Genomic DNA, 9392 nt, shown 5'->3' on the forward strand with positions numbered 1-9392 from the left:
TGCATAAATTTGCATAGTTCCAAGTATATTTTGCATTCATGTCACTGAAGGCCTAAAGGGAGAGTTCACCCAAAAATGAAAATGATCATCATTTACTCAAACTCATGCCATCCCAGTATGATTTTGGGTGCTGAACACATCTTGTACCAGGCCCAACAATTCCTAACTGCAGCCATCGGTGAGAAACAGTAGGTGGACAGAAACATAAACCATATAATAGAATGTGGAAGAGAAAGTGAATTTGGAGATTTATATGTAAAAAAACGACTTAAATATTTATTTGTTTCTCCCCACACCCATCATATCACATTTGAAGACATGGATTTAAACAGCTGTAGTCATATGGATTACTTTTAAGCTTCAAAGGCCTGCCCACCATTCTCTTGCATTTTAAGGACCTGCAGAGCAGAGATATTATTTTAAAAGTCTTCTTTTGTGTTCTACAGTGGAAAGAAAGTCATACACATCTGGGATGGCATAAGGGCGAGTGAGTAAATGAGTAAAGTTCATCTTGGTGGTGAAATATCCCTTTAACAGTGTTGTAACAAATTATATACAATCTAATTGGCAACACAACTTATAGCAACCTTTTATGAGTATTTGAACAGTAAACATCATCTTAGTGATAATGCAAAATATTACAGTGATTTGTCAGCATACACAGACTGTTATGAATCAGAAGAGGGCAGACGAGGAGTGAGGCTCTAAATGCAGTTCTTTAATGAAGGATCAAAAGGGTGAACAGGGTAGCTCAAAATAACTGAACAACACAGGGAACAAACAAAACATCCACGAGGGGAAAATGAAGTATAAACATGGAAAAACATCCACGGAGGGCACGGGTAGGAACACAGTCAAGGGCAACCATAACATACAACGACCTACAACGAATGAACAAACAACAGGGCTTAAATACACAGAAGGATAATGATTAAATTAAACACAGGTGAGAAAAATGACACTGGCATTGATGAGGGCAGGGGATTATGGGAAGTGTAGTTCGGGACAGGTGACAGGGGAGAATCACTGAGCAGACAACGGGGAATAGTGACACAGACTAAAACATGTTTTGTGTGGTTAATTAACTAGATTTATTCAAGTCAAAAATATGTTTAATATGACTAAATCAACATGAAAACATTATTATATAATTATTTATATAACTTATTAGTATTTCTTTGACATTTCTAACTTTCAAAGAAATGTTTCATAATATTATGCCATTTCCATGTTGGTCAGTCCATCTTGGAGTAAGAGTTTGGATATTTTAATATTTATTTTTTATTTTTAGCTGCACCAGAGGGGTTGAAGGCAGGGAAGAAATATGGTTGTGTTCTTCTTCACTGCATGCTTGTTGTGTGCTGCTTCTCTAGCTCTCCCCAGCTCACTCTATGTTCACCCTGATATGCACCCCGAGGCAATGTGCCTTTCATTATTTCTTTTGAAACTTTCATCTGAAGTCTCCCAGGGTTTAGCCCTCTTGATTCCTGACACAGTCGATGAAAAACAAGCCTTATACACTGGGAGGCTTTCAGCCAGTCAAGCTACTCTCTCTGTTTCTCCTCTCATAGTGTTCAGCTATGTCAGAATTACTAAACAACAAGTCAACAATAAGACTGTCTTACTTGATTTTCCTAATGGCTTTGACTATCTCTAATCTTTTGGAAGAGAGCTGTGGGTTTTTGGACTGTCTGTTTCTTTTTTTGTTATAGAATGTAGCAAATCTTTACTGCTTAACACCTCCAAGATTTTTATCAGAATGGCTTCATGTTCATGAATGATAATATTCGTTTCTCACACAATGATATCTTATGACATCAAAAACACTTTTAGGGTACTGCATGACTGCATAATATATTTTAACATGTGAACTCCAAATGGTAATTGGTATGTTTGAAACTTAATTGGAAGAAAATAACTTGCTCCACAACCACATAAACAATATTTTAGAGTTTACACAATGTACATATAACACAGGCAAACAATAATGTCAGTGAATCACGTTGCATCTGAATGTACCCAACTAGGGAGCCAACTGAATGTTTTACTACTGCATAATATACCATACATATCCAAAAGTCATGAAAGATGAAACATTCATGAATGAAACTGGTTAATTACAGGTTTGTTTTCATGTGCAGTATAGTTTTGAACTGCCTCATCTTTCAATAACAGTTCATTTGCAAATCCTGCATCAAACTGTAACAGTTTAATATTCAATCCAGGCTTAAATGTGCCAAATAAACATAATCTGGCACTGACCCGATCAGGAACTTTGTTAAACATTAGCCGATCTTTCATAATATTTTGATGCTTCAATAGAGGACAAATCAGAGTATTTAGTCTGTACAGCCACAACATCTTACATATTCTATGTTCCTTTACATAGGATGTGGTTCTCGCAGCCAGAGGCAGAATGTGGTTTTTGTACACTAAGATACAGTACATAATGGTGTTTTGTTCATTTCTGAGGAAATTTTTGTATCAGAAATCCTCAGCAGTGTACCTTTTAAAAATGCAACATTATTCTTTAGAAATTTAAGAATCGTGTGTTGGAACCTGCTAATATTTGGAGCTTTTGTCAGGATTTTCACTGCATTATATATTGCCATGAAGCATCATGCCTTTCGGTTTTGGTTTACTGCAGGGGCGGACTGGGAAAAGAAATCGGCCCAGAATTTTATGCTGTCCTTGTCTGCATGCCCCCTTCAACATATCGCGGTGACCCATTTCAGCTTATCGTGGCCCATTCGGCCCCGTTTTGCGGCCAGCCCTTAGGGAAAAGTCCTGGTTCTCCCGATAGCTAGTCTGCCCCTGGTTTACTGTCCAAGAGACTGGACACAACTGTCTCCAACAATCTCTTAATTAGGTGATGATGGACTACTCATTTAGTATGCTAAGGTGCTGATCTCAGTTTACACTGAGCAAAGCCTCCTTTCGTTGTGGCGGGCAAGTCAACGCTAATGATCTCAGCAAGTGGCAGCAATCCATTGCAGTGCTACTGTGGGGACACATTAATCTTCTGGGTGATCCTGTTGATAAATGACCCTAGACTAGAATTCCTAGCAGATTCCACCCTAATTATGCTGAGAGTGCTTCACCTGGGAGTGGCGCAGAGAGTCTTGCAAACTAAGGGATGAAGTCGCCGCTCTACAGGTGGCTTTAGACATTGCCCTCGTTAAAAATTCTGGCGAACCCTCTGGGAGAGATGATATCACATTTTCTGGGGCTTCATGCCAAAGATGAAGATGATATATTGGACCTATTCCTCCCATGAGCCACCTGGGCAAAAGCTTGCAAAAGTCATCAATCTGTGGGACATCCCAAGAAGTGGTCATTAAAGGCCTTAGATCTATTACAAGCTGTTCTGATACTTTTTAAACTCTTTGAGGGATCTTTCACTACCGTATTGCTTTCTGGGGTGTTTTTGACTTTCCACTGACATCCAATTGCTTCTCTGCTTTGCTTTGAGTTATGTTTGAAGATTGAATGCTCTGCAGGGAAAGTGTTGCATCAGCTGAAGTTCTGGAAAAAGAAATAAAATACAGATGTTCTCTAGAGAGACTGAGAATACATGTTTTCTCCTTGAGAAGATTCTTATTATCAAATGTAGTCAAACGAAGACTTTTCGGTCACTTTTCAAACCTTTATCACAAGATGTAGAGGACGTCTTGTAATTTGGAAACAGAAATATTATTTTAAGACTCGTAAGGTAAGGTCTATACCCTCAATTAGATTCTTTTATATCACTTGCGCTTGGTGCGCATGATCTTGCCAACCCACCTATGCCTAGTCTTAGCGCATATTTGTATGACAATACCAAAATTTCATGGCAATACTTAATTGAACATTGCAATTGACCACCTACTGTTTAGCGTAAGGGTGCATTTATTATAATATATAGAGGACAATGTAATAGTGCTGACAGAAATTGTATCTTAGGACTCTCATTCTTTAATGTTTTACCCCACTTGAGTATTTTCTTGTTCTCCAATTAATTTGCAATCCTGAAAGTAAAAATGTAAAATGTTCGATAATTTTTAGTAGCATTCATCATCTCAAGATCTAGAGGATTATAGTGCAGCCAGAACTGTTATCTTAAAACACTCATTCTTAAAGGTCTTCACCCTCCAACTGAACAATAGGCTTTTGAACAATACCTCTTGAGCATTTCATTGCCATTCCCTCCCGCAACCAGAACATTGAGTCTGAAGAATCTCTAGGAGAAGCTTAATGAGAAGGAAAGCCTTCATAAGAGAACTGCTGTCTCTAGGGAAAAGTATGGCCAAGCAGAAGTCTGCAGGGAAATTCTTTGACCTCTAGTTTCTAGTGAGATGCGAGACTCCCCATGGCCCCAGATGGTTATCTTGCCTGTACTCTGCGGTTTGCCATGCTCTTTCACTCTCGAGCTTGTGACCCCTTCAGAAGTAATTTTGATTCTCCTTCTCTGCAACCTGTCCTCTGCGACTTTTTATTTCAGCACCAATTTGTCATCTCTCATTATCTTTCCGAGTAATGACAGAAGGATCAATACGCATTTACTCCTCCAATTTTTTATCATGCCTGGCAAAGGAAATCAGTCATTATCTATTTTATGTTTCAAAGAACACAACTACGGCTCTTGGAAATGTTTCATTTGTTTTTTTTCTTGTTGATTACACAGATGCTGTTGACAATATTATAAATGCAATCTTTCAGTTTTCCCCTAACAGTGACCAAAATACCTGAGTGTTGTTAATCCCCAAATGCAACGCTGTTGCATCACAACTATCGAACAAATTGATTTAATTGCATTCAAAAGTTAGGATCTGAAAGGTCAGCAGGAAATGGTTCAATGCCCAAAGGAGTCTTTTTTTAAGGGCCTGGTGATTTTAGTATGCATCCATCACTTTTTTATCATCTAATTAGTCCCCTGCATGGCAGGCTGTTCAACATTGGTGGAAACAGAACTATTGATTCGATAAAGGCCTGGTATCTATCATTTCACTTGTTCATTGACAGACTGCCTGGCCAGTTCTGGCTCTCTCTTCATAGTTTCAACAAAGCTCTCGTGCTTGTTGCACTATTGCTAGTTTTCCTAAAAATTGATGTCCACATATATGAACAGCTGAACTAAGTTGTGAAATTTTAAATAATACCAAGCTATAGGAAGTTGATTTTCTTTTTTTTTTTTATGTTTTCAGGAGTGTTGGTTTTTGAGACGTTACAGACATTACAGCTGCTTTTTTGTAAAGCTGCTTTCGAACAATGTGTATTGGGAAAACTACAAATAAAAAACTACAAATTAAAATGATTTGACTTGATTTGACTTTTATGCTACAATATGTTTTTCTACTTTGGCAACAAAATCACAGAATCAGAAATTAGCATAATTAATTATAATACAAGTAATGGCAAGCATTGTCCAATCACTGCCAACCATGATAAAATGAAATTATACATTATAAAGTCTAAATCTATTTACCGATTACCATAGTCCCATGTCTGTCAACCGTTGAGCAGGGGCGTGTCTACAGGTGGGCTAGGGTGGGAATTTCCTGCCCTGATGGTTCATCTGCCCACACTAGATGATCTGACAGTTTTGATAGTTTTGTTTAATGAACAAAACTAGCGCCTGGCCATGGACGCACTTTCAGGGTCAAAGTAACGTTCACTCAGTGCTGCGCACTGCAGTTGCGCAGCCGCTCTTAATATCTGTGAGCCACAATTTAATGTAGCCTTCTGCGCACACAAAAGAGAATGGCAGAAACTGAGAGGTGATCACTTAAAACACTATATATTCTTATTTTGTGCACCGATAGTGTTTTGAAAATCTGGATGCTTGACTATGAGAGGAAACTTTTTTTAAGAGTAGTGAGCTTTTGATTCAGATCCAGCATTTTTCTAAGATTTAGAATTACAGTGGAATTAATTCCTGTAAAAGGAATATTAATGGTCAACAGATAGGGGTCTGCTGATGGTCTGTTTATAAACCATTAGAGTGAATATGTTCAATAAAACATTTATTACAAATCAAATAATTAGAGGAGAATGCACTAAGAATGAATTGCTTCTGGTAAAAGCATCTGTTATTTGCATGCGTTATCTGTGCTGGTTTAGTGCCAGATTCACTAAAGGAATTATCCAGATCAGACAACAGTGCGGACACACCAACAAATTTGCTGCTGAATGCAATTTGCGAACGCAATTTTGATCTTGCTGGTCGGATCTGAGCACTCAGAGGATGCAGCAGAAGACCTTCATTATTTGACACACTTTGACAGGACTGAACAGCATCACTAACTCTGTGATCAAGACACTTGACTCCTCTGTTTAAACATGCCAAAGCGCGCTTGACTATACCGCGTATCTGGATATGTGCCAGCAGACCGTTTAGGTTATAATGCTCTTCTTCATCATTTGATCATTATTTGATAAATTACTGCTGATATGATTAATTAAATGAAACTCTTTTAAATAAAATGTATTTTACTGCCTGCTTTCATCTGCTTTCAAAGTAAATTGCGCAAGGCAATTTTTCTGAATAAAACGCAATCTATAATAAGCCTATTTTACATAGAAAGGAGGCGTGTTTGCGCAGAAATTACTTAATTTAAATCAATACAAAGCGTAACTTCAAAAGTAGCGCAACTGTTTAGTGAATTCTCCCAATACTACCATATCCTTAACTATGTTTTCTCAATATGATAATTCACAGTAACTATAGGATTTCTTTATTAAAACCTTGAGCTCTTGTAGGCATTAGTGTACATTGTGTTTATCAGTGTGCCATTTCATGATAAATCACTCAGACTTTAAAATGGCATGTTGGTGAAACTAGAGACTCCAATCTTTTAACTCAAACAAGCTTCAATGTAAAAATTTTATAGGCTTCTTTCCAGATGTAGGTTTGTTGTCGTTTCTCCAACAGACAAACTCTGCTATGATCTGCGCCATGTTGTTTTGTCACATGACTCCGTACATCAAAGGTTTAACCCTATACTGACAGCCCAGATTCTCCTGAACAGAGATCAGTCAGTTTCAATTAAATTAATGTATGCGTTGCTTATGGCAAAGTAAAATACAAGGTCCTCACATGTGTGTGCGGGGTCGCATGAGGATAAAATAATAGTGGAAACTTCTTTATATTACTGACACTGCTAAATATCAGGGGTGTATCTAAATGATGGTGAGTGTCAATACGAAATAGCCTCAAGGATAAATCTGGACAAGACTAGTTATTTCTTAAATTTTACATTACAGAATTACTATCATATTTTACCTCTACTGTCATCCCAGGACCCAAAATAAAAGTGGAAGGGTGAAATTCTTTTCCACTATATTTTGCATTTTTTTCTGCCTCCAGTGGTGAGGTGAAATTCATTGGCACCATTGGCTGACCATCAATTTATGTCATAGGCCTTACAGATCTGCAGGCTTGCTCAGCCCACTCCGCATATTTCCATGCTTTTGGAAGTTTTACCTCAGAGGTTGTCATTGGTTACTGTGTTTCTGTTTCACTCAGACAGTAGACGTATCTTTGCTTTTTCCTTCAGCTCACAGCTTGGTGAGCATGTAATTTTTCTGTTTTGTTTGGTCCTCAGCAGAGGGAAAGGACATGTTGATCAGTTACAAAGAATGTCTTGGCCAAAACAATGTTACAGATATAAAAGACTAACATCATTGCAAAGACACAGCTTTTCTGCAGAACTGCTTTGTATGAACATATTTAAATAGATCGACCATATGTTAACATTTGATATATGTCCACTAATTACCTATTGTTTCTGCATAGAACAATATGTTTGCATATTTATATTTAGCCATATTGTCTTCTTAATTTATTATCCAGCCAAATAATATGACAGGGATTGTTGGGGATTTATATAAAACATTTAGTGAAAGATGGTATCTATTTTTATAAAAATCATAAATGCCTCCATAAGCAGCTGAAGCCTTAAATCAATATTTGGGAGATATGACTTCTTGAGGTTATGGCACCTTGAAATCAAAAACTCAAAAGAAATCAACTGTTAATATTAATTAATCTATTACCTGTATTCAAAGCAAAAAGATAAAATATTAATTACTAGAGCAAATATTGCATTATGCTTAATGAATAAAAGTGTAATCAAAATTGATTAACTACTATAATCCCTTTATTTTGCACAGACAGGTATTTCCTTAAAACCTATAAAACTTACAAAGCCCTGGAGGAACTAGATTTATTTATTGTAATGTTCTTCCACTACAATAACATTATTTTGTATCGTATTCCAACTGTTCCCCTTCAGCCAAACAACCTGTCTAACTAAGGAGGAAACAGCATACTAACTGGATGTTAATTGTGTCCACCTGTTTACGTAAGTGTTAAGTTATTTGTATTATATTCATGGTCCCTATGATGTCAGTTGATTGCAGTATTGATATGAGGTCATTTGTGTGAGTCTAGTGTTTTCTTAACTTGCCTCTCAGCATCCCAGGCCATTATAAGTCTATTTTAAGATTTTTTGGCAAATTTCACAGGATTTCTCTTTGAACTGAATGCCAGAAGCTTTAAGTCCAACTCCAATTGCCTGCCTACTTTTAAATACCCATAAACATTTAAAACGCACAGTTTTCCTTTACTGCTGGGCAGATGCCATCTTAAAAACAACTTTAAAAAAAATAATCTAAATGTTTGATCAAAGAATTTGAAAAATGCAGTATAGTTTCTGGTGCTGTATATCCAGAAAGCATTTTTACCTGTTTTTGGGGGTCATACCAACATTAGAGTGGGAGAAAAGCACAGTTGCTGTATCTATTGGTGGGTGCCTTGCATGTGGGAAGAAAAAAGAGCTATTCAACCATCTGCAGAAAAAGGCAACACAACATGGATATTCGTGTGATACAGTGACAAGTGAGGTGCTGTAATGAATGCAGGCATCTCTGAGGAACTTCATTGTTAACATGTGTTGTTCTGTACAGTATGAACACTTTGAGTCACAGTCTTAAACAAATAGTTGACCCAAAAATGGGAATTATCAAGTTATTCCAAACCAATATGATTTTCTTTCATCTGTGCAATCCAAAATGTTGTTAAAAGCAGAATGTCTAAGATGCTCTTTCACATATAATGAAAGTCAGAGGTGGCCACGGCTGTAAAGACAATATTTTTTTCTGAATGATGACTTACATTTCAACCTGTTTCTCACACAAGCCTATCATACAGCTTCAGAAGACATGAGTATATATGTATAGTGCCCAAGTTGTATCGACTACTTGTATGATGGTTTTAGGGCTTTGTTTTTGTTGTCCTTTTTGGATCTTGACTGCCACTTGTCACAACCACTTTCATTGATTTGAACAGAGCAGCTCAGACAATCTGTTAAAATTCTATGGAAAAAAGGATGAGGGTGTATAAATGATGACAT

This window comes from Xyrauchen texanus, chromosome 12 (assembly GCF_025860055.1).
Source record: "Xyrauchen texanus isolate HMW12.3.18 chromosome 12, RBS_HiC_50CHRs, whole genome shotgun sequence".
In the NCBI taxonomy this organism is placed as follows: Eukaryota; Metazoa; Chordata; class Actinopteri; order Cypriniformes; family Catostomidae; genus Xyrauchen; species Xyrauchen texanus.